Source organism: Cydia splendana, chromosome 7, assembly GCF_910591565.1.
Source record: "Cydia splendana chromosome 7, ilCydSple1.2, whole genome shotgun sequence".
NCBI lineage: Eukaryota > Metazoa > Arthropoda > Insecta > Lepidoptera > Tortricidae > Cydia > Cydia splendana.
The window spans coordinates 9,772,241-9,798,816 of NC_085966.1; the positions used below are offsets into that span (position 1 = coordinate 9,772,241).

General features: G+C 38.7%; 1 protein-coding gene and 1 long non-coding RNA gene across 2 annotated transcripts in view; both read right to left on the minus strand.

Moving 5' to 3' along the window:
* LOC134792123 (abl interactor 2) overlaps window positions 1–26,576 on the minus strand; it is a 296,093-nt gene that overhangs the window by 226,884 nt on the left and 42,633 nt on the right. The gene's annotated exons all lie outside the window — the stretch shown is intronic.
* Window positions 20,100–26,394, minus strand: LOC134792487 (uncharacterized). Its single transcript, XR_010144432.1, has 3 exons — window positions 26,271–26,394; window positions 22,910–23,101; window positions 20,100–20,328 (listed from the first exon to the last, which is right to left on the minus strand). It is a non-coding gene; the product is annotated as an uncharacterized LOC134792487 (long non-coding RNA).

Here is a 26,576-nt window from a genome sequence, read left to right on the forward strand (position 1 = left end):
TTGGCCCGTACCGAGAATGCTCGACCCGGGATTGCTCAACCCAAGAATGTACAGCCCAATAATTGGCGTCCACTTTTCGCTCCACGCCACAGACTATAAATATTTGACACATAGAGTGATATTCTAGGGATGGGCGACGATTTTTAAGTTTACGATTCAATAATGTTGCCATGCGCAAAAAATAAGCAGATAATGGTAAGGTTAAGTAGCTAACATATTATCGCACCGCACCGCGACCTTGGTGCGTCACACGCATAAGTAAGAGCGAGAAAGAGATATATTTTTTTTCCAGACGGAATCAAATTGTCCGATCCATGAAATGTATACTTGGTCAAGCAGATCTGGTCAGTAGAAAAGGCGGCAAATTTGAAAAATTTAGGCGCGAAGGGATCTCTTCCCATAGAAAATTTGAATTTCGCGCCTTTTTTTATTGATTAGATTTGCTTGATCAGCTATAATTAGAATAAAATGACAGAAAAAGGTGCCTGCAATTTGCGAATTTAAAGTAGTAACACACTATCGCACCGCACCGCGACCTTTCGTACCGGTAAGTGAGGGCGAGAAAAAGATATCTGTTTCTCGCTCTCATTCATGAGTGCGACGCACCAAGGTCGCGGTGCGGTGCGATAGTGTGTTAGCTACTTTACAGGATTTTAAATGAGTATAGTTTTCCTGGTTCTTAGGCCCCGTTCGCACGACAGCTTTTTCAACGCGCGTTAAAAAAGCGTTTGAATGACACAAATGGATAACCAATTATGTATTCACACGACAGCGGTGGCGCTTTTTATCCAGTGTTGTTGGATTTTAGACTTTAAGCTTTGGTCGATAAGTCGAATTTAGAGTGCGAACAGATTCAAGCGCTTTTTGAACGCGCGTTGAAAACGCTGTCGTGCGAATGGGGGCTTACTGACTGTCAAATTGGTTTGACGAACTATAATTAAGTCTTCGTCACACAGGAGCGTTTTACGGGTGGCGCGCGAGCGGGGCGTGAGCGTTTTATATGTAAAGTAGCTATAGGTGGTCAAGCAAATCTTGTCAGTAAAAAAAGGCGCGCAATTAAAATTTTCTATGGGACGATATCCCTTCGCGCCTCTATTTTTCCAATATGCCGCCTTTTTCTACTGACAAAGAAAAGAGATATACGTTTCTCGCTCTCACTTATGGGTGCGACACTCCAAGGTCACGGTGCGGTGCGATAGTCTGTTAAGCCCCCCATTCACACTCCTACCTTGTAGTCCGCCTCGTAATCCGCCTCGTTGGGTAGGATTGTGTATGGGGGTTGCGGACTACGAGCCGTCCTACAAACTCAAGTAGGATGCCACTTGGGTCCTACAAATCCTACAAGCCCCGCCCACCGCTGTAGTCCGCCGCGTAGGATTGTGTGTGGCTTGTCGTCCTACGTTGAGGACTACCGTGTTTGACGTAGGTATAACAACAGTGCGCGCCATTTTGTTGAAATTTGTAAAGGAATCGCTGTTTTTGGACCAGAAATCACCCAATTACTCCAACAAACAATGGAGGAATAGGCATTGCAACAATTATTACCAATACTTAAGAAATATGACGTTCTCTGGCGAATTTTTAGCAGTTTCTTTTCCCACACTCTTTTTTATTTTTATCCAATAACAAGAAAATACATAGCAGAAGAGCTATTTTCTTTTTTTAAATTGCACGTAAAGCCCCCTCCAGACTATGCGCGTGAATAGCGGGCGAAGCCGCGAACGCGAGTGTGGAGTCGATTTCGCTGTCTGCGAAAATCGACTCCACACTCGCGTTCGCGGCTTCGCGCCGCGATTCGCGCACGAGTGTGGAGGATTAACATTTTCAAGAGTAAGTAGACCGACCACAGACCGACACTTGTGAGAAACGAATCAGTACTGGTGATGGACGGCAAAACAGAGGGCCTACCGCGAACCACGTTCTACGTTTTGCCCCTCTGTCGCGCGTGTAAATTCGTACGTAAGTGTGACAGGGAGGCAGCACGTCCAACGTGGTTCGCGGTAGGCCCTTAGTACCGTGTGTGAGCTATTTCTTGCTCCGTAGTCCTGCGAGGCGGACTACAACGTAGGATGGTGTGTGAGCTATATCTTACGCCGTAGTCCTGCGAGGCGGACGACAAGGTAGGAGTGTGAATGAGGGGCTTTAGCTACGCGGCGCGCCCCGCTCACGCGCCGCCCGGAAAACGCGCCTGTGTGACGAAGCCTTTACAGAGAATTCTTATTAATAGTTTTTAACAGAAGTAGACCGTTGGAGCTGACCTAAGTTTCTGAGTTACACACTCTCTTTTTGTATTATTTAACGAAGACTTCCTTATTCCTTCGGGACTGATCGAATCGGTCGATTTGATCAGTAATGAAATTGGCGTCAATCTCCAATTTTAGATTTATGGTGATATTAGAGCCCTCTAAATTGAATAAACGGGTATGTCCTTAAACCACGTCCAAGACCATCGGTGGACGGGCAGCAGCGTCCCTCAAATTCGGTGTACTCGACTGCGATCGCCAACCCGCTTGCCAAGCGTGGCGATTATGGCATTCACCCCCCAAAAAAGGGGGAGGCCTATGTTCAGCAGTGGACGTCTTATCGCTGAGATGATGATGATGATGATGAAACTGAATAAATGCCCCAGAACGAAAATACTGACCTCACAAATTGGTATTCCTTGCGTCCGCACCTCATTTTATCGGTAATATCGGTCATTATCGGTGGTTGAATTTGTGAGCCAAATTGGTATTTGCGTCCGCACCTCCTGATTCGATCGGGCAATTGAATCAGATTGGCGAAAACATGACTAATCTGGATATGCCTTTAATTGACAAGAGTTTAAAGGATATCATACAAATACGACGGAATAAAAATAAACTTGCTTATACTGTTGTGTATTGCTATTGAATAGCTTGGATTGCTCATGATAAAATTAATCTTGATTGAATTTCTTTCAGATCAAAAATCAAGCCTCAACATCGCAATCCCTCAACTCAAAAAAAGATTCCGATTGTTGACGCCATAGATATAATTATTTCCAAAAAGCGTGCACAAATAACAGATGCACGTGAAATATTAGCTGAACTAGCTCACAGATTAATAATATGTGTCTACGGATTAGTATAGCCGCCCGTCATACTTTTTTTTCTATTTATTTTTAGAGCTTGTCACCGAGGTGAACTTGTCGCTCCATAAAAAACTACAAATTTATACATTCTTACAACTAACTTATTCTATATACTAAAGCCTTTCGTACAAGCTGCAATAGCGCCACGGCAGCATCCGACGAAGGAGCAGCCAGGACACTATTGCCAGAGGCGTATTTACAAATTTGGCGCCTCGGGCCATTTTGATTTGCCGCCCCCCTTCATCAGTGACGATAAAGTATTTTATTTAAGAAAAAAAAACCTGCAACAAGTACCTTTGGGGTGTGAAATAAAAAAAAACTAAACATTTACCATATACTCACATAGGCATTTACATTGTTTTCCTATGTACAAATTGGTTGACAAAATCATCAATGACGCTGTCGTAATTTAAAACGTTTGTCAGCTCAGCTTCTATATTAAGAAGAGCTAAGCTATTCAGGCGCTCTTCGCTGATAGTGGAACGTATATAATTTTTTATTCTTTTGAGTGCAGAAAGGTGACGTCACTAATGTCACTATTCTCGATACAGATTTATATGGGCCGTTTTTGTCACTAAATGACGATGCGACCTCGTTATATTTGCCTGATCTGATCGGCGACCGGTGGGTACTGCTGGGTTTTGGCCATTGAGAATTAAGGTGAGGCATTGGCAGTCAGGCTGGATATAGCTAAGGAGTTCGGTCGGGTCTGGCATCGAGTCTGCGCGAGGGACTATGTTATACAAATGGATCGCTAGCTTTTTTTCCGGTAGACGCACATGAGCCGTATAGTAGACGGAAGCTGCTCCGATAGTGCGGACATCACCGCTGGCGTTGCACTAGGTTCTGTGCTGTCATTGCTGCATATCAATGATAATCATTGCTATGCAGACGACAGTAGTAGGAATGCGTATTACACAGGCCCTACCATTATCGGCATTATCCCTCACTCTGTGGTGCTGGAAAGTCATGAAAAGTATTGTATTTGTATCTGATATCGAGAGCACTCTATCTGTACTGAGTTTCGGCATGGGAATCATGGGATCGGAACAATTTAGTGAGATTCAATACCACGAAGACACAAGAACCGCCCAATGTAGTGAGATGGGTCAGTAATAAAATAATGTAGGTACGTAAATGAAAACTCGAGCGTAGCGAGCGCGAAATTTTTTCGAGAAAATAGTAGGTACATTTTTAGGGTTCCGTACTTCAAAAGGAAAAAAAACGGAACCCATATAGGATCACTTTGTTGTCCGTCCGGCCGTCTGTCTGTCTCAATATAAAGGGTCTTGACATGACAGAGGGCGGCAAAATCGGCAAATAATGCTTGTTATTTAAATTTTACAAATAAATAGGGGAGCGACAAAATTCTGGTCGACCCTATCTGAACAGCAAATAAAATATTTTTTTGACCCAAATTTGCCGCCCCCTAAAATCTGCCGCCCTAGGCTTCAGCCTGGGTGCGTGTCATAATGAATACGAACTTTTGATATAATTTCAATTTACAAACGTTCAAAACGTATACTAATCTTATGTATAATGCACTAAATCTATATTTTCAATTAGTATAACATAAAAATAATATAACATACAATATACATACCGCTGTTTGGTATAACATACAAATAAACTAATTACATTTAATATAAAATTCATTATGCATATAAATTAAAATAATGAATAACATCTCATATAAGTATCTGAACAAAACATCAGTAAAATTATTTGGATAGCTCAGTATTTCATAGATCACCGAAACTAATTACTATCAGAAAAGTAGGTTAGGTTAGGACTGTGACTCCCCAGAAAAAAAACTGCTACCAGAAAAGTAGGTTAGGTTAGGTTAGAACTGTGACTCCCCAGAAAAAGAAACTGCTACCAGAAAAGTAGGTTAGGTAAGGTTAGAACTGTGACTCCCCAGAAAAAGAAACTGCTACCTGAAAAGTAGGTTAGGTTAGGTTAGAACTGTGACTCCCCAGAAAAAGAAACTGCTTCCAGAAAAGTAGGTTAGGTTAGGTTAGAACTGTGACCCCTCAGTGAAAGAAACTGCTACCAGAAAAGTAGGTTAGGTTAGAACTGTGACCCCTCAGAGAAAGAAACTGCTACCAGAAAAGTAGGTTAGGTTCGGTTAGAACTGTGACCCCTCAAAGAAAGAAAGTGCTACCAGAAAAGTAGGTTAGGTTAGAACTGTGACTCCCCAGAAAAAGTAACTGCTACCAGAAAAGTAGGTTAGGTTAGGTCAGAACTGTGACTCCCCAGAAAAAAAAACCGCTACTAGAAAAGTAGGTTAGGTTAGGTTAGAACTGTGACTCCCCAGAAAAAGAAACTGCTACCTGAAAAGTAGGTTAGGTTAGGTTAGAACTGTGACTCCCCAGAAAAAGAAACTGCTACCAGAAAAGTAGGTTAGGTTACGTTAGAACTGTGACCCCTCAGAGAAAGAAACTGCTACCAGAAAAGTAGGTTAGGTTAGGTTAGGTTAGAACTGTGACCCCTCAGAGAAACTGGTACCAGAAAAGTAGGTTAGGTTAGGTTAAAACTGTGACCCCTCAGAGAAAGAAACTGCTACCATAAAAGTAGGTTAGGTTAGGTTAGAACTGTGACCCCTCAGAGAAAGAAACTGCTACCAGAAAAGTATTAGGTTAGGTTAGAACTGTTACCCCCCAGAAAAATAAAAGGTTAGGTTTATTGCGTGGTATTTGTTTTGTATATTATATTATTTCAACGTTATACCTTTTTATACTTATCATAAACGATATTATATGTAAAGTTCATTATACGTTATAAAATTATAGAATTCATTGTTATACGTATCGCGCGTTATACTTATTGCACGTTATGCCATTCAAAATTATACTAATTGAATTTATATATTCTGAGCAATATATTATAGGATTGTATACGTTCTATTACTTACCCCTTCAGCCTACTCAGCCTAGTGGTAAATCCGGCACTGCGACGTACTAATACTTCTTGAACGAAAATGTTGCTTAATTTAGGTACTTGTTGGTAGATATTTTAAGCAATTGGTGGGGTTTGAAGCGTTCGTTTGTTTATTAATTTAAATGTCAATTAAAATATAATAAAAAATATAGCTAAGTTTGATTATAAAAGGCGCCCAGAAAAAATCGCGAGGGTGCGGCTTCGCCGCCCCCCCGCGGCCTTCCGCCCCGGGCCATGGCCCCCTTGGCCCTAGGGTAAATACGCCCCTGACTATTGCAGCCCCCAACATAGCATTATGGCTTACGCCCGTCATACTGGGTCATACTGAACAACTTTTTCTATCGGACCAACCCCGAAATCCCAAAAAAAATATTGGCCTTCCCATAGAAAACGTCGACATCCATTCGATCAAAATGTATGAAACGGCCAATAAAACTTAAGTGATTTCGAAGTTGGTCCCATTATAAGTGTCATAACTGAAAAATTTGAATTTGATTCAATCAGGTAGCGGTGATTGCTAAAGGGGCTTATACTCGGCTTAAACATAGAACACGGACCTAATGTAACGATGCATTTTTACAAATCGGTCGTTACAGCCGGTCGCAACGACGGACCCATTGCACGAGAGCTTTTTCAACGCGCGTTAAAAAAGCGTTTGAATCTGTCCGCACTCTAAATTCGATTTAACGACCAAGGCTTAGGTAAGTCGAAAATCTAACAACGCGTGATAAAAAGCGCTACCGCTGTCGTGTGAATAAATACACATGTATCTATTTGTGTCATTCAAACGCTTTTTTAACGCGCGTTGTAAAAGCGCCCGTGGGTATGGGGGCTAAAGGCGTATCCTGACCAGATCCTGACTAGTAAATTTTTCGCCAATCTGATTAAATTGCCCGACCGAATCACGAGGTGCGGATGCAAACACCAACTTGGCTCGCCGAATTCAACCGCCGATATTGACCGATATTACCGATAAAATGAGGTGCGGACGGTTGAATACCAATTTGTGAGGACTGACGCCACACTGTGGGCTGAAATTAGGCTTTCTTTGACTTAGAAACCGTTTTTTTTTTTTTTTTTTTTTTAATGGCTTCGGGCTCCGGGCGCATTCAGCCAAACGAGTAAAACGGGGAAACGGAACTAAAGGATTACATTATAACGGATAATTCGGAATTTTGGACAAGGATCAGGATAAGGTAACGTATAATAAATTATAGTTTTATATTACGACGTGAATGGTTTATGTTTTCTTGATTGAAATAGGTTTTGCTAGGCATTGTTATAGTAACCTATGAATTTTAGACGATTAGGAATGAAAGTTGTCGAGTTACGAATTAAAAAAAAAATCGGGTTGCACTCCTGGAGTGCCGACAGAAGTGAAAACTCAATGACTAGTCCAAAATGTCTGCAGCACTATGTATAATTGACCCATCCTCCTTTCTATTGAAAAACTTTAGTTCCGAAATTGCTGGCCAGTGAGCTTAAATTTATAGCGTTAATTGTTTAAAATTCGAATATAAATTGTAAAGTTACCTTGCAGACCTCGCATCTAAATATATTTGGTCATGATATTTTGAGTTTTCACTTTTATTAGCGATTTTATCAAGATGTAGCTTTATTGAATTATGTTGGAGTGATATAAAGTTAGAATGTAACTGTGAGATTCTCGTATTTCAGCCCGTACAAGATTTATTGCTTAATATAAAAGTTCCAGTTTTAAATAATTCACCTGATTATGATACGTTATGACTAAAGTTCTTTGGTGAATAACATTGTGCGTGACACATGACGTCAGCGTTACGTTACGCGTTATGTGTTACGCTGTATCGAGTTTATCATTTTTTCCCCACCTCAAAAAGTGCTCAGCGCCGCTAAAGAAGTTTTCACTTCAAAAAAATGTATGGAGCAGGAACAAGAAATCATTATTACTTACTCAAGAAACACAAAACAAACCGTAATATCTTCGCAGGTGGTTATACTACGAATTATTTGTGATTTTTTGGCATACTACATATATCCGTCACGGGTGCGGCTTTTTTTAAAATCATTAATTGTTTCTATGGGAAAAGCACAAAAACCAAAGTCAACATATTAAGATTTTTTTGACTGAAATGGGTTTTGCCCAGTATGTTTATGCTAAGTTGTAAGTTTCAGACGATTTGAGTCGAAAATACTAGTTATGATTTTTTTTCAAACAAAATGTATGGAGCCGGTACAAAAAATCAAAATATCTCAACAGTTGACTTTGGTTTTCGTGCTTTTTCCATAGTACCAATTAATGTTTTTTTTAAAAAGCCGCACCCGTGACGGATATATGTAATATGCCAAAAAATCACAAATAATTCGTAGTATAACCATCTGCGAGGATATTACGGTTTGTTTTGCGGTTCTTGAGTACTTAATAATGATTTCTTGTTCCTGCTCCATACATTTTTTTGAAAAAAATTCGTAACTCGACAATTTTCATTCCAAAGCGTGTAAAATTCATAGAGTCGGACCAAAAAAAGTCTGCAGCGGATTTGATAGCCCACGCAGTGCAAGTGTCATTTAACGTCATAATTTCATAGAAGTTTGAATAACACTTGCTCCCTCTAACGCACAAATGCGTCCCTTGGAGTGGCCGGCGCTGACCCATTGTGTATAGTTCGTAGTTTTGTAACAGAGCCCGGCGGCTAATCCTATTGTTTATTGTTGAGTAAAACCGCACGTGCTCTTACCTGCAAAAAAGGGTCATACTTATTCTATTTGACACCTGAGCGCGGGCTAGTCCAACGCTCAAAAAACCAGTGTAGGTGCGCTCTCCGATAACGCGCCTTTGTTACGCATCTCGATGACACATTTTAGACTGGCTCTGTAGTGTTCGACTCGCCAGCACTCAGTAACCGAAGTACGCAGGTTTTATGCAGGTGGTTGTGGCACGTGGCACGAGCGGTTTTACTTGACAATAGACAATAGGATTAGCTCGGGCTCTGTTACAAAACTACGAACTATACACAGGGTTGGGCAAAATACTGGCTTCCACGTATTTCAAATACAAATTACAAAATACATTTTTAAAAGTATTTGAAATACCAAATACAAATTACTTTGGTGACTGGTATTTGAAATACAAAATACAAATTACAGTGTTTAAAATAATGTATTTCAAATACAAAATACTTTTCATTTTTTTGTTTAATCATTTAGTTTTTTTAACGAATATCCTTTCCTAAAAACTTATTGGGTCATTGCGCTTGTTTTCGTCCAGCTCTAGTTTTCGTCCACTTGACGAAATTTGAATATAAATCTACATTGCTGCACAAATTTGGACTGATTTCAATCCATAGCTAAACAATATATCTGTCCACATATAAAAAATTATATTTCGCAAATAGTAAATTAAAACTGAAATATATTATTTGCTAATCTGTCAAGTGGTCGAAAACTAGAGCATGGACGGAAACTACTGCAATGACCCTATCCCCTGGCTGTTGACGAAAAGTTCCGCGCACAATAGCTCGCTCGCGCATTGTACCTATTTGCCCTCGTACAAGTTGTACATTATATTTAAAAAAAAAACGTTCCATTTTAGGATCATAGAATTTAATAAAATGTATTTCGTAGAAATGTATTTTGATGCTTGAAGTATTTGAAATACAAAATACTAAATACATGTGAGTTCAGTATTTGACATACCAAATACAAAATACTTTTCCAGGTAGTATTTGAAATACAAATACAAAATACTAAAATGTATTTCAAATACGTATTTCAAATACATGTAATTGAAATACTGCCCAACCCTGACTATACAGGGGCTTTAATTAATATCACCATAAATCTAAAATTGGTGATTGAATTGGAGATAGACGCCAATTTCATTTCTGATCAAATCGACCGATTTTATCAGTCCCGTCTGGATACCACTTAAGGCTGGCGTTTGGTTTCCAGGGGGCCCACCGCGAAAACTGTAATTCGCAAATTCTTTAGGTGCCATATCCTCTATGGATGTCGGCTACCACAGTCCGGAACTCTTCTCTATTCGCAGCTTTTCTGCCATGGGGGCTAAAAGTTTCTTTAGATGTAGTTCAGAGTACGCTGGAAACATAGCTGGGCATTAACTCGTTAATCCGTTAATCGTTAATTAACGAAGTTAAGATTTCGAGTAACGGATTAACTTTTAAGTTAACTTTAAAAACCTGTAACGGACTTGTTAACTTCCGTTAACTTTTCTTAAGTCCGTTAATCGTTAATACCTAAGTACCTACTCACACCAAGGCCGCGCGCTGCCTCAAATATAATCACTAGTATACCTTCGAGTGCTGCTGTGGAACGCCTGTTTTCGGCGGGAAAAGATATTTTTTCTCCAAAACGGGCGTCGCTATAAGACGACAATTTTAATATGCTCATGTTCATGAAGGGGAACATGCACCTTATGGCAGATGCTAGCGAATAATATTTTTATTGGCTATGCTATTATTAATTAGTAGATTAGTCTTTAATAAAAATCAAAATTTATGATTATTTCTCCTAGTTTTATTTCTTATTGCGTATATTTACGATTTCGAGTTAACGATTAACGATTAACTTTAACTTCCGTTAAAACTTTTGAAAAGTAACGTTTAACGTTTAACGAAGTTAACTTTTTATTTAACGGATTAACGATTAACGAAGTTAACTTTTTGATTAACGGTGCCCAGCTCTGGCTGGAAAGCCGCTACACCGTTGGTGACCCCGAACTGATATACCATGGTACATGGTACCATATAATTTACCGTTTGCTTCAAACGCGGTGTATATTCGTTCTTTTTGTAGAATAGGTACTTATACATACAGGGTGTCCAGTAATTAATGGACAACCTTCCAACCATCGGCAGGGCACCTTAGGCTGGTCCAGAAAATGCACTTATAGGTCTAGTAAAAGTTTCGTGGTTTTCGAGATAATCACACTTTTATGTCTTTTTTATTAGTTAGCACCATACTTCACTTTAATCACCATCTAGGCCATATTTTTGTTTGTAGAAATGTAAATAGCATGTGTGATACCATTTTAGAATCAGTATTAGATAAACTATTTTTAAGAAAGTTGGGCACTCTGTTCTCCATACATTTTTTTTCACCACAAGCGACCAGACTTCTTGAAAATGTTAGAGTACAATGTAATTTTTTGTAATGTAATCGACAGGGCCGATGGTTAGAACGTTGTCCATTAATTACTGGACATCCTGTATACTTGAATGGTGATAAGCAATTTGACTGAAATAATTGTATTGTGCTGCTTTTGCGACAATTGTTTCTATTTTTGGCAATGGGAATGCATCCAATTCAGTATAGGGTCATTGTGCTAGTTTTCGTCCGGTGTCAGTTTCCGTCCATTTGACGAAATTTGAATATAAATAAATATAAATAAATAAATAAATAGTGAGTATTATATTCTTTGATCCTTAATACCTAAACAATTTATCTATCTACATAAAAATATATTTCGCAAGTAGCAAATTATAAATAAATGAAATTTATTATTTACTAATCCGTCAAGTGGACGGAAACTGACACCGGACGATAAACTGACGCAATTATAGTCGCACCAATAAAAGTCTGCAGCGGATTTGATAGCCCACGCAGTGTAAGTGTTATGTATAAGTCATAATTTCATAGAAGATTGACGTTTTAAATGACACTTGCACTGCGTGGGCTATCAAAATCGCTGCAGACTTTTTACGGTCTAACTATACCCTATTTGATAATGGTTTGAGAATAATCGATTACCATCCTCTTCTTATGTAGACCTCCACCGGCAATTAGAACTTGTGCCCGCCAGGGAAATACACTGTGTTCGATGATACCGTCTTCGAGTAGTTTAGAGATTTCAGTTTTTATGAATAGCTCGTCATCGTCACTATGGCGCCTGGACCGGACCGCAATGGGTTTTGTGTAGTGTCCGACCGAAACTACTAAAAAGGGCAGCAAAATTAAGCCTACCAAAAATAAACGAAGTATTAAACACATTGCCTGCCCACCATCCTTCACCTAAAGTGTATCTCCCACGCCCCTTACAAATTTAGTGATCCCAGCATCACTATATTACTGAGGTCAATAAAGAGGTAACGAGCTTTCGATTCCACTGGTGATGCTCATGGGCACACAGAGAAGATTACGTGATCCCAACGGTGATGTTCAATGTTCATGGCAGCCAACGTGTTAAAAGATTAGCCTGCCAGGCTTTCCAGTTATATTAGGCTATATTGGTGTGCATATAAGTGAAACAACGACATATGTGCAACGTCTTGTAATATATTGATAATGATAGTAAATATATTTATGGAAGCATAGATTAAGTACATTTAATGTAGGCAATGACTAATGACATTCATATATTTATACAAATTTATAATAAAAATATCATTTAAAGTACATATGGTCCTATTTTCCCGCACTAGTGCGTAAAATAGCACTTTTCGTGCGTATGTCAAAAGTTTAAAGGGCCATGTACTGTAAAACGTTGTACGATACACGTGCGAATAGGTAATTTGCAAATCTTCGGTCGTGTTTTAATTTATCGCCACTCGTTCGAATTTCCTCTTTTCCGCACTTGTATCGTAAATAACTATTCGCCGCCCTAGGCCCCAGGCCCTGTATAGCCGCCTCTTTCAATAGCACTTGAAAGAGGGTTCTATGAGGTTCATGTTGTTCTAACTAATCAGTGATAGTGATACGTTTCAGCACTAGAACATTATATTTTTCACCACACCAGCTCGGAAAGGCTTACTTTGCACTTCAAAAACTGATAACAAAGTTGCATTTTATTCACATGTGAGGCAAAGTAATCAAATGTAAATTTTGAGTTGTTTTCTTATGTTTGCTGGTAGAATTGACTTTTAAATGATGATTTTGGATGATAAATATTTAATAACATTCATTTGGATTTGATTTTCTTTGATATTTTACATTTAATATTTGCTTCGGGTTGGTGTGGTGAAAAATTTTGTGTTTCACTCGGGGGCAAATTTTGTTTAACCCTCGCGCTTTGAAACCCTCGCAACGCTCAAGATTCCATTTTTTTACCCACTCGCTACGCTATTGGTTCAATTTTGGAATCTTTCGCTTGCTCGGGTATCAATATTAGCACGAGCGATTGAACAACAACTTTGCCTCCTTGTAAAACAAATAACTATTACTGCGGGGCGGGGGCGGGGGCGGGGGCGGGCGCGGGTGGCCGAGCTGCGCCCGCCGCTGCGGGAGGGGGCCTGACAATAGGGCTGTCGACATGAATCGCGAATATATAACATGTTATATGTTTACCATAGCATAATATTAGAATGCTGCAAATTATATTTGCAAGTGTAAATATGCTTAACAAATTATTTAAAAATATTAATAAAAAATTATCATGATAGTATTAAGGTTCAAATCTATGTAACAGCTCATACGAGTTAACATGTTTTGGTAATGTATTTAGGACGATCGACCACCTCAATGTAGACGAGTTGAATCTTAATACTATCACGATACAGGATACGGATTTAAAGGACATTGTTGCTTTAGCACGTGGCTAGGTATAATAGAGGTAGGTACGGGAGCTAAACCGCCCGTAGGTATAAAATAAATAATGGTTTTTGTTAAAAGCTTATAGGGTCTTAGGCGTAAAAATAAGGCATAGGTATATACTATAATAGTAAATGCAAATAATCCAATTAGCTCCAGGATGGTAGTGTAATATGTGGTTCGTATGCGTGCATGTGCCTCCATCAATTGGTTGAACAAGACAGATTCGAACTGTCGACCTCCGTCTGTGGTGATGTGAAGAGCATTAAGCATGCCAAACCGAGAGATCTACCAAAACCAAACCAATCTACTAAAAGTTTGCAAAGCTAACCGTTTCTACTACTGTTTTAACATTGTTCTATAGATAAATTACTTGGCTATCGGTATGGTATTTGCGGATTTCTGAATTCGACGCCACTTTTATTCTACACGTCGTGAAAAATATTGCGGCGTCGATTTTGGCTTCCTTTGTGTGACGTAACACAAAAAAAACACATACATTTTCTTCATTTTGTGTTACATTCTTGCATATTTTTGTGAATATTCCATTGTGTTACCTACACTTTTTTGCAATTCACTCGTTTACGGGTTTTACTAGTGCTGCACTCTGGCAACAGAACATTTTATTCTCTATCGCCATAATTTGTGACGTTTTCAACCAAAAGGTTAACATTGTCGGTTGTCGACGAGGCTGATTTCAAATTGAAGCTTTATGGAAATACTTAGCGCCTTATTGACAACAGATAATAAGTACCCCTTTGGTTGAAAATGATACATTTGTCCCTATTAACATAATTTAGCCATAATTATAAACGTATTCATGAAAGCATTTTTCAGCTTTAGATGTGCATATACAGTCATGCACATCTAAAGCTGGAAAATACAGACTTATAAATCGAAATGTAATAAGTGACTTATGAACATATTCCGATTGATCAAACTTTAATTATTCTATGTGCGGCAATTAGCACTGTACGTAAATACATACCTATTTCGAAAATTTTACCGGCTATATGTAAGTACTTACTGCAACTACAAAACGTTGTGCGAATAGTTAAGGTGGTTCGCTTTCCATACAAAAAACAATTGCGTTATATTAAGTAATTACACACTATTAGGTACTTAAAAAAAGAGAGGGCGCTGGTGTCGCACCGCCATGACGTTCTATATTTGTGCTCGTGATTTTATAGCCAGAAAAAATGAAAATTATTATCAAAAGTGCCGAAAAATGTGACCATTTGATCCAGATCGAAGAAAGAGACTGAATTACTATAAAAACTCAATGCCAGTGTTATAATCAACAGTGTTTCAAACGAAAACAGTGAAGACAAAGGACTAACGGTAAATCTTCAAAGTTCAACCGAATAGACGTATATAGTGATCTTGACTAAACTAGTGTTATACTTATCCGAACTCAAGTGCAAAAATAGGAATTATAAGTGGTGTTATGCGCAATAAAACTGGACAAAGCGATCAAAATACAGTGAAAAAATTTTAGAAGTAGAGGACTACCCACACCCAAAAAAAACAATATTTTACTGCAGTGATACTGAGTTAAGAAAATCAATAGTGACGAAGTTATATATAATTACTAGACAATAATTAATCATGCACTCTGACAAATTATCGGATAGTAATAACTTAAATATAATTTAATCGACAAAGTGAAAATACAGCGCCATCTAACAACACCCACTAAAGAAAACAAGCTCATACCGGGCAGCGCCACCTGTTTTACTTACTTCAAACTAATCAAGAACCGCTTCACGGCCATACGGCAACTCACACGACAAAGCAGCGCGCTACCTACAGGAAAATTGGCACAAACTAACGAACTCTGTCGGCAAAACAGAGCAAAGACATTGACATTGTACAAACTTGACATTTATAAGAATTTAGTAATTAATTGATAATATTTATAGATCGATATATCTTTCTTTAATCATGGACGAAATGAAAAAGATATTACAGTCGATTCAAGATCAACAACAAAAGCAAAGCGATGAAATAAAATGCTTAGGAGACACGGTCGCGCAAAAAGTGATAGAAAGGTTAGACCACAGATTAGTCGCAATCGAACAAAAACAATTAGACCTCGAAAATAAACTAGTACTCCAAGAAAATCATATAGAAAACCTAGAACGTCGTCTCTGGCAGAGAAATATCATCTTGTTCGGCTTAACGGAAAACGAACGAAGTTATTTTGATTTAGAAAAAAACGTCCTCCAATTCATCAACAACACGATGCGAGTACAATGCTATGAAATAGATATAGAAGCAGTGAGAAGGATAGGCAAGAAGGGAAACAAAACCAGGCCGGTTATTATCACATTCACAACGCTCGGCAGGAAAATTCAAGTTTTATGGAAAAAGAAAAATCTAGAAGGAACAAATTGGCATATAAAAGAAGATTTCACAGAAAAAGTATTGGAAAAGAGAAAAGGGCTTCAAGAAGAGGCGAAACAAGAACGTGAAAAGGGTAACAAGGTGATTATTAGGCAAGACAAGCTAATTATATTAAAAAATAAGGACAACCCCAGCCAGCGTAGTGAGAAACATTATAACAATACAGAACACAACCTGAAAAAACGAAATATTAACTCCGTATACTCACCTCCAAGGCCTCCAAGCCAGAGTTCTGACAAAGAGAATGAAATTAATGTTCCCGATACACTAAGCGTCAACCCGCAAGCCCCCAAGAAAAACAAATACACAATCACAGACTACATGACATCACCTATTGGATCAGCCCCAGCCAACGCAGCAAGTACAAAATCAGCACAAAGACCACCACCAGTGCAGATGCCGCCAACACCAGCGCAAAAACTGCCAACACCAGTGTATAACAACAACAGCGAACGAAAAAACTTATAACTAGAACCCCTCTCCGCCTCCCACCACGGTTGGTCACCGAGGGAGAGCTAGACCGCCACCCTCCAAGGACACAAACAAGTAAGACTTCCAAACCATCTACTAAGAACACTACTCAAAACAAAAAGCAAAATTTACTCCATATAGGAACATACAATGTTAGGACACTTAGGACATACGAGAGATTGCTAGAACTTTCTGAAGCGCTAAAAATTATAAAATATGACATTATAGGCTTATCAGAAGTCCGTCGACTAGGCACTGAGATTGAAGAACACAGTGAGTTTATATTCTGTTACACAGGCCAGACACCAGGACTCTATGGAGTAGGATTTATAATAAAGAAATATTTGAAAGGCAACATAGTAAGCTTTCAGGGACTATCAGAAAGAGTAGCTCTATTAAGGATGTCGATTAACAATCTCAAACTTTCTATTATTCAGGTCTATGCCCCAACTGAAAATGCCTCCGATGAACAAATAAAGATTTTCTACGAAACTGTCAACAAAGCATATGATCAGGCAGACAAGCAAGTGATCATTATGGGTGATTTCAATGCCAAAATTGGACAGCCTAGACCAGAGGAATACCTGATTATGGGAAAGCATGGCTACGGCTCACGGAACCAACGAGGCGAACTACTAATAGACTATTGCTATGAAAAAAAAAAAAATATTATGAACACATATTTCATGAAAAATCAGAATCGTAGATGGACATGGATCTCACCTGATAGCTCCATAAAAAATGAAGTTGATTTTATCCTAACAAACCATAAGAAAAATATAAACAATATTGAAATACTCAACAGTGTTAAGTTTTCATCTGACCACCGATTTGTAAGAGCAACATGGATACTTAATCACCCAAAAAAAAGCAGACACAACTATAGAAAAAAAAAATGAAAATAGCTTACAGACTGAAACTGAAATACAAGACTACTTAACCTGCCTTGAAGAACAGAGAGGACCGCTGATGACCCTAACACAAGAGGATTCAACACAAACATTCCACGACAAACTGATCAGCTGTATCCAAACCTCTATAAGGCACTCTCAGAAAAATACCAACACTAATCCCAAAAGTATACTATCAGAAGCTACAAGGCAACTAATAATAAAGAGAACTGAACTACAGAGCATAAAACCCAGAACAAAGGAGACAAGATCTGAGCTAAGTTATATCTACAAAAAAGTAAGTAAAAGCATAAAAGAAGATTATAAAAAACACAGAGAGTTAAAAATAGAAAGCCACCTTCATGCAGCTGGTAGTTTGAAAAAAGCCTATAAAGAACTCAGAACACATAAAAATTGGATACCAGAACTACAAAGCTCAGAAAAAACTGCACAATCTCGAGATCAAATACTGGAAATAGCTACAACCTACTATAAAAATTTATACAGCTGTCAAGACCCAGAAACACCACAAATAGACTTACCAAACATAAGTACCAGTGAAGTCCCAGTAATAGACGAAATAGCTATACTGAACCACATCAAAAACTTAAAGACTGGCAAAAGTCCAGGGCCCGATAATATCACTAATGAAATGCTAAAGACTGCCACTTCTTTGATAGCTACACCATTGGCACACCTATTTAACCTTATTTTAAAAACTGGAATTACACCTAAAGAATGGGCACAGTCAAATATAATTCTGCTATACAAAAAAGGAGACCCAAAGGACATAGGAAACTATAGGCCCATCAGTCTGATGTCTTGCATATATAAACTATTCTCATCAATCATATTATCCCGAATAAGTGAAAAAATTGACAAACATCAATCTTGTGAACAAGCCGGATTCAGGAGTGGTTACTCAACAATGGATCACATCCACATTCTGGAACAGCTTATTGAAAAATATCAGGAACACCGTCAACCTTTATATACAGCATTTATAGACTATGCAAAAGCATTCGACACAATATCACATACATCTATATGGAAAGCTCTGAGTCAGTGCAATATAGAACCAGCATATATAAAAATAATAAAACACATTTATGAAAATAGCACTAGTAAAGTTCAATTAGACAAACTTGGGCAAGACATACCAATAAAGAGAGGTGTTAGGCAAGGCGACCTGCTGTCTCCAAAGTTATTTCTAGCCGTACTTGAGACCGTATTAAGCAGCATTAATTGGAAAAAGTTAGGGATAAATATAAATGGTAATTATCTAAACCACCTGAGATTCGCCGACGATTTAATATTATTTTCAGAAAAAGGAGTCCAACTGGAACACATGATACAGACTTTACACGAAGCTAGTGCCAAAGTAGGTTTAAAAATGAACTTCCTAAAAACCAAGCTTATGACCAACAGCATACAAAAGGCTATAACAGTCGACAACACACCTCTGGAGTACGTCGACAGTTTTACTTACCTAGGCAAACAGATATCTTTCAACAGTGAACGGCATGAACAGGAAGTTGACCGTAGAATAAAAATTGCTTGGAATAAGTTCTGGAGCCTAAAAGAAATTTTAAAAAGTAATATGGACATGAAAGTAAAAAAACAAGTTATGGATATGTGCATTTTGCCTTCATTGACATATGCTAGTCCAACCTGGGTGCTTACTACAAAAATAAAATCAAAAATAATTACATGTCAAAGAGCAATGGAAAGAAGCCTAACAAACATTAGAAGAGTGCAAAAAATACCGCACATAAATATAAGAGCAATAACAAAATTAATAGACGCTTTAAAGCATGCCAAAACTCAAAAATGGAGATGGGCTGGACACGTTGCCAGGCTTTCAGACTCTCGATGGACCTTAACAGCTACTACCTGGAAGGGGCCCACAGGAAAACGCCGTAAAGGCAAACCAAATAGCCGCTGGGCGGATGACATTAAGAAAATAGCCGGTATAAATTGGAAACATACTGCATTAAATAGGGAAACCTGGAAGTCCTTGGAGGAGGCCTTCACCCGATGAGGGGTTCTGGTCCGACTAACTATATCAGTGTAAATACCTAAATAAAATGTAAGCTTTTCTTGACATACACCTTGTACTTAATTATAACTTTGACATAAGAAACAATGCAATGTAATACTAAAAAACTAGATAAGATTATGTAATCGATGAACCTTCTTACATTTCTCTACAAATGACTAGAAATAAAGGCTTTTTTATTTATTTTTTATTTTTATTTTTATAGGTACTTAATTGTTTTTTGTATGGAAAGCGAACCACCTTAATTGCCAACGAGAGGCGATAAATTGAAACACGATCTAAGGGAGTTCTACTTTTCGAACATGTATGTTTGGGACTGCTTCTAACTCGACCTAGCAGAGATACTATTTTCTTGCGCATGATTGCCAGAAAACTTCTAGCTTCGCAAAACATGCCAGATGCACTACATCTACGAGGTAAGCCCAACAGCATTGTGAATGCATTGTTATACTGCACTTTTAATGCATTGTAGGCTCGCTTCGTATAGTTAACCCACAGGCCGCTCGAGTAAAAGGAATGGCAATATTATCTAAAGAGCGTTGTACCTTGACATTACTGATATTATTAACATAAAAGGTTTACATTTGCTCCATGTGAAGCTGTTGGAGGAAAGAAAATTATAAAACTCATGAACATTCCTTTTCAATATTTTACTGACAGGTGAATAGGTTCTAAAAATGTAGTGCAGTTTCCTTTACCTTCGTATTTTCACGGATACGTCCGAACGTCTCATATATGCTACTTGTATTTCAGTCAATACAAACAGTACTGAGGCGAGGTTGACTAAAGTAGCTTTTATACCTAACTATTCGTATCTTCTCCTGCAATTGGCGACTGACACGAAGACGTCAGACGCCCGAGGCGCGCGACGCACGTCCGGCGCCGGCGACTCAGCAGAGACTCATTCTGGCTGCTTGTATCAGCTCCTGAAATTTGAGAATAATTATATTTAGAATATTTGTTTAAAATGATTTTATCAGTGCAACATAAACTTTAATTCACTTTCATAACTTTCCTGGCTTATTTTATATAGGCCCTACATACACAGATGGCGCTAGAAATAGGTACGTAACTTTTATGAAAACCTAAATGTTAAATGTTTTAAAATTATGCCTGCTTATATGACCTTGTATTATCGTAGTTTATATAAACTGATATGTCGTTTTTACAAACACTCCCTCAGTGGACTTGTTGTACAAAGTAGCAACAAAGGTCTTTCAAATTCTGAAAGTGTCATTACGGGATTGTCCATATGAGTATGACACCAACGAAACGGCCAAGCCGTACTGTTTGACCAAGATGTTGGCTTTATACTGTTAGAGCTTATAAAGTTAGGAATGACAGAGTAAAAGTCTTGGTACCTACTACGGGATCTGATAACTTTTTAGTGTAAAAGCTTTATGCAACTAGTCTTGGCAACACTTTACATTAAATGTTTTGGTGGGTTGTTCTAACCTCAAAAGTAGTATACTAGAGGTAATTGAGGTAATCTGAAAAAAAACCCGCCAAGTGCGAGTCGGGCTCGCGTTCCATATATATGTATATTACACAATTTTTAACAATCAGTGCCGGATTAAGATATTTTGATGCTTTAAGCATTTCTAGACCATGGTGCCCCCTCTCCCTAGGGTCATCAAGATTACATTGATTTTTTTGGTAAATTGAGAGAAGTTCAATGCCGCATTACAGCTGAGAATGGAAATCAGTCACATCATTTTATCACGAAAATTGACAGTGCCGTAGCAGTAATGTTGCAACAGAGTACCTAATACTGCTGCAGTCGCCACCCGAATGTCACCTTTATCATATCTAAGATAGTGATTGAAACGCGAGCGAAGCGAGCGTGAAATTTTTTCGATATAAAAACGCAATATGATAGACAGTTGTACATTTTTACTTTTAGTATGGAAATCAGTCACATCATTTTATCACGGAAGTTGACAGTACTACAGCAGTAACGTTGCAACAGAGTAATGTTGCTGCAGTCGTCATCCGAATGTCACCTTTGTCATACCTTAGAAAGTTATTGAAAAGGCGAGCGAAGCGAGCGCGAAAATTTTTCGATATAAAAAACGCAATTTTACTTTTAGTCCGAACCAGGCCCGAATCCAGGATTTCATACAGAGAAAGGATGGGACAGTTTTCTATCAGCCTAGCTTCGCATAGGGCTCGATATTTAAGGCTCTCAGCGAGGTTGTTTTCGTGCATAAAATATGCAAGAAAGTAGAGCTTGGAATTGACCAAGTGAATTGAATTGGCGAAGTGTGAGCAAGGCAGTAGGCCCAGCTGCGAAGAGGAAAGCTTGGATTTGGATCCACGCCCAAGTGTAATTACTTAAGGCAGAAGATCAACTTTGCCGTAAGGCAGAAGGCCTCGCATAAGACCTAACGCCGAACCGCAAAAGAGTGGGTTGAAATCGAATCTATGCATGTAGTCACACCTCTTCTACTGCTACCGATTGTTTCCCAAAGAAATACGCGCCATTATTTTTGCAAACTAGCTTTTGGACAGCTAAAAAAAAATCGTGTGGTAAAAACGATCTGTCCCTAATTTTAAAATTTGTTCACCTTTTTCAACCTGGCATTTTGGTGCCCCCCCTGAACGTGGTGCCCTAAGCACGTGCTTGTTTTACTCATTGGTTAATCCGGCACTGTTAACAATGTATTTTTTATGTGAAACGTGAGTGAAATCTAACACTTTAAACTCTCGCGTTTTGTACACATATTTAATTACACAAACGGGTCTACCGCGTTTGGTTGGCGTTTGTGGGTTTGTTGGGACGTCAGTCTTTCCGTGACCACAGCTGGTGCAACTCAGCTGAAACGTCGGAATTAAAGGTAAAAAAACAATGAAATTATATCGCGGTAGACCCGTTTGTGTAATTAAATATGTGAGTGAAATATCTTTAAAAAATCCGTAGGGGTCGGATCTAAAACTGTAATTAAGTCCGACTCACGCTTGACTGTACATTTCTAATAGGTTTTCCTGACATCTATAGGTATAGAGCTATTTTATGTTTTTTTTTCAAAATTTTAGACCTAGTAGTTTCGGAGATAAAGGGGGGGGGGGGAATGGTCATTTTTTGCCTATTTTCTTGAATAACTTCTAAACTGTTTATTAGAAAATTATAAAAAAAATATATTTGAGATCCTTACAATAAGCTCTTTCATTTGATATGTAACACCCCCAAAAGTGGTCCCCATGTTTAAAATTAACTTGTTTACGTTACATGTCCATATTTGGGTCACAAACTTACATATGTGTACCAAATTTCAACTTGATTGGTCCAGTAGTTCCGGAGAAAATCGGCTGTGACAGACGGACAGACAGACGCACGAGTGATCCTATAAGGGTTCCGTTTTTTCCTTTTGAGGTACGGAACCCTAAAAAGGACTATAATTATTAAAATCATTTAAATTAATTAAGGTAAATGTGTGGAAAACTGTCAGGTAAGACGACAAGCTCTTTCAATCCTTCAACTCTTGCACTTGTACATTCTCTACTTACAGAAGTTTTGTAGAGCAGAATAAGCGAGGCATCCATGTAGAGGTAGTGTAGGGACGCTCGGCAGGAAGCAGGTGGGCTGTCGATCACGTGTTGCGTTCATTTAGCCCAATTCCCTAGAGTTGGAGCTGCAGCTAGGTTACTGTCCCGGCGGCATTAAGTGCCACACCATTCTCCTCGAATCTTCTTGTTTTCCTGCAGAACAGAACATCTTTAAGTTCGTTTTCTTTCAGTGTGTCTTTACCGAATGTATTATATCGCGGTGCCGCATACATGAATTACATGATAAGTTCGCCTTTGTACTAATGATGTGTGTTCTTTCATGTTTTATGTTTCTTTTTGTACAAGGACTATACCAATTTTAATAACAAAACTTCCGTGAGACACAGACATATTAAATATATTAAAAACGGGTCACTCACGTATTTGACAATAATGCCATAAATGAGGGTAGTTTCTCGCCCCCCTTGCCGCCACCGGCGCCTGCGCCGAGTTATCGGGCGCGGAGAGCTGCGGCCCGCAGTCTGCGCCGGTCCGTCACCGTAAACGCAAGCTCCTGATGACACTCCTCGGTACGGAGTGAAACATGTCGAGCGTTTTTCGACTTAAAATACGTGAGTGACCCGTTTTTAATATATATTTAATAAGGACTATACCAAACAAACTTAAGAATATCCACAAATGGCTCAAAAACAAATGAAGGGACCGGATGTGGTGTCTTCTCGGAGGACCTGAACATATACATCTCAAAACCCCTGGGTTACACTGGGAACACAATACAGTATTCCAAGCTGAATGTGTAGGAATAATAGAAGCTTGCAATGCGATAAAAAGACGAGAAGTAAAACAAGAAAATATAGTAATACTGTCAGACAGTAAATCAGTACTGCAAGCACTAGGTAGCTACAAACTTACATCGGAACTCATACTTGAATGTCATCGAGGCCTCACTGAAGTGAGCAAAGAAGGCAACAAAGTAACAGTATAATGGATAAAGGGGCATAGTGGATCAAGAGGAAACGATGCAGCGGATGAACTGGCCAGGAAAGGTTCAGAAATCAGCTAGACCAACATCACAAACAGCTTCACAATAAGTACTGGACTAAAATGAACACCTGTAGGCAGACCAAAGAACAAAACTACAAGCTTACACCAAAATATTACTAAAAACACCCAGACACCAACTACGCAAAATAGTAGGATTAATCACAGGACATAACAGACTAATCCAGCGGTCGGCAACCTTTTAGCAGCCAAGGACCAAATAGTAGTTACCGAAGTTGATGCGGGCCGCACTTTGTTAATATTTATGACTTTATCAGACATTGTCGTTTGTCAATATTACATACAAAATAGCCTAGGAGACTCGCGGGGTGCAAGTGAGAGGTTTGCGGGCCGCTAGTGAAAGGCTCGCGGGCCGCAAGTAAGAGGTTCGCGGGCCGCTTGTTGCCGACCGCTCCACTAATCAAACACCTACATAATATGGGTAAAACAGACAGCCCCATGTGCAGAGTGTGCATGGAAGAAGAAGAAACAGTAAAGCATATTCTCCTACACTGTAGGTAGAAGGTAGAAGTATACAGGAACCAATACCTAGGGACTCCGTGCACATTGAAGGAGGCAGTTAGCAACCTGAAGACACTGCTAGGTGTCATGGAGGAGCTGGGGTGGCTATAGTTCGTTTTTTTTTGCATTAGAAAGAACTTGGAAGAAGGTAAGCAATCTTGACATATCTTTTAGTTGAAAAACGCTTTTTAAAAATCAATAACTATTACTTATAAGAATAAGAATAAGAATAATTTATTTCTAAAAACTGTTACAAACATAGTTACCAGGGGCCCCCGCACTAGGTTACACCTGTATCGCGGGGAACCAATTACACTTGTATAACAGAGTTTCGTTATCGTGTGCAGGTCATACTATTAATATAATATCACATAATAACATTAAAACTTACATTTAATACTTAAAACTAAAAATTAACAATTAACATAGTCTAAGGTAAAAATTACAGTGAAGTGACACTTTGCAAAATAGCTTCTGTCTCTGTGTAACTCAGTGATTGAAGTAGCTTATAGGTAGTGTTTTTGGCCTCATTTGCAGTGCTATCTTTTAAATCACAGTGCTTGAGAATGGCGTTGTAAGTTGCTGCCTTTATGTAGTCCCCGAAACGTTTAGCAAATGCAGATGATACTTTAGGTACCGGTAGATTAAATATGCGCTTTTTAAGGAGCGAATTGTAACAAGTCAAGTGTTTAGATGATATATGGGTGATCACAACTATTTTATGCAGAAACAGTTGACGAACGGTAAGAAAGCAGAAGAATATAAATGAACATATTAGATTCATAATTGTTACATATTTGCCGTAACTTATTGTTAGACTGTGTTTTTCAATTAAAAGACACATCAAGATTGTTTACCTTATATTTTCTAATGCTAAATAAAACGAACTATAGAGTAGTGCTACCTCGTTTTCACTCAAAATAGGCCAATGGTTGTCGATATGCGGAAAATGCCCAGTATAACTAACTAACTAAGGGGATCCACCAACATAGGTATGTATCCTTTTGTAGTTTTGCTGAACCTATAAACACAATTTTTTTGCTCTTAAGTAGTAGTTTTTGATGGTGTTTGATCCATTGATCAGTGACCCAGTCTCAGTTTTTCTGATAAACAGCTGTCTTAATGGACTCACCGATATGTTTTGCAGAAACCTGCACCTTGTAGCATACACCTTGTTTTCTCAGTCAATCTCAATATAAATAAATACATTGGGACATTTTTACACAAATTGACTCCCAGTAGCCCCAGAAGTCCCACAGTAAGCTCAAGAAGGCTTGTGTTGTGGGCACCCAGACAACAATATAATTATTCAATATACAAATATCTGTCTCATCAAACAAATAAATTCCCTAACCAGGATTTGAACCCAGAACCATCAGCTTCACAGGCAGGGTCACTAGGCTAGGCACCCACTAGGCCAGACCGTTGTCAAATATAACCAAGATATTCTTTTGAACAAACTGCCATATCACTGCTGGTTTCAATCTGTGCCCTTCATAATCTACATACTTACTGCTGTCTGTCTCTCATGCAGTCTAAAAAAATTAAGTGTGGGGTACAAACTTTGTGTCGCTCGAAAGTCGAAACCCTCTTGCCTTATCTCCTGATCCACCTTTCAGTACTGGTCATCACTCAAGTAATTTTCCAAATTTCTGGGAATACTTCTAGCTCGAGACAGAGGTTAAATATGTGCCATAGCGGCTCCGCCAGCACCATGCTGTACAGTCCATACGCACGAGGGAATACCATGCGGACACGAAGATTTTTTTAGCTTAAGTTGTTGAATTGCGGCACTTACCTCCAACTTCGGCTTCTCCATTAATTAATATTTTTTCAGTACCTCGTACCTCTACTGAGTCTACTGTTTCTTTTATTAGAATTCATTTATTGTATTTGTAAACCAACAAGTGTCAATACTGTCAATGTGACTGAAAGATGGCACTAGAAAAAACCGATTATTTTTAAATTGTCAAGAGCTAATGTCAGAACGTCCCTACTAATTTTGACAGCTCCCTTAAAAAAAAGAATGTCTCTGGTTTTTGGCTTCCAATTATTGGGTCGTACATTATTGGGTCGGGCTTTCTCGACCTGTACCAATAATGCG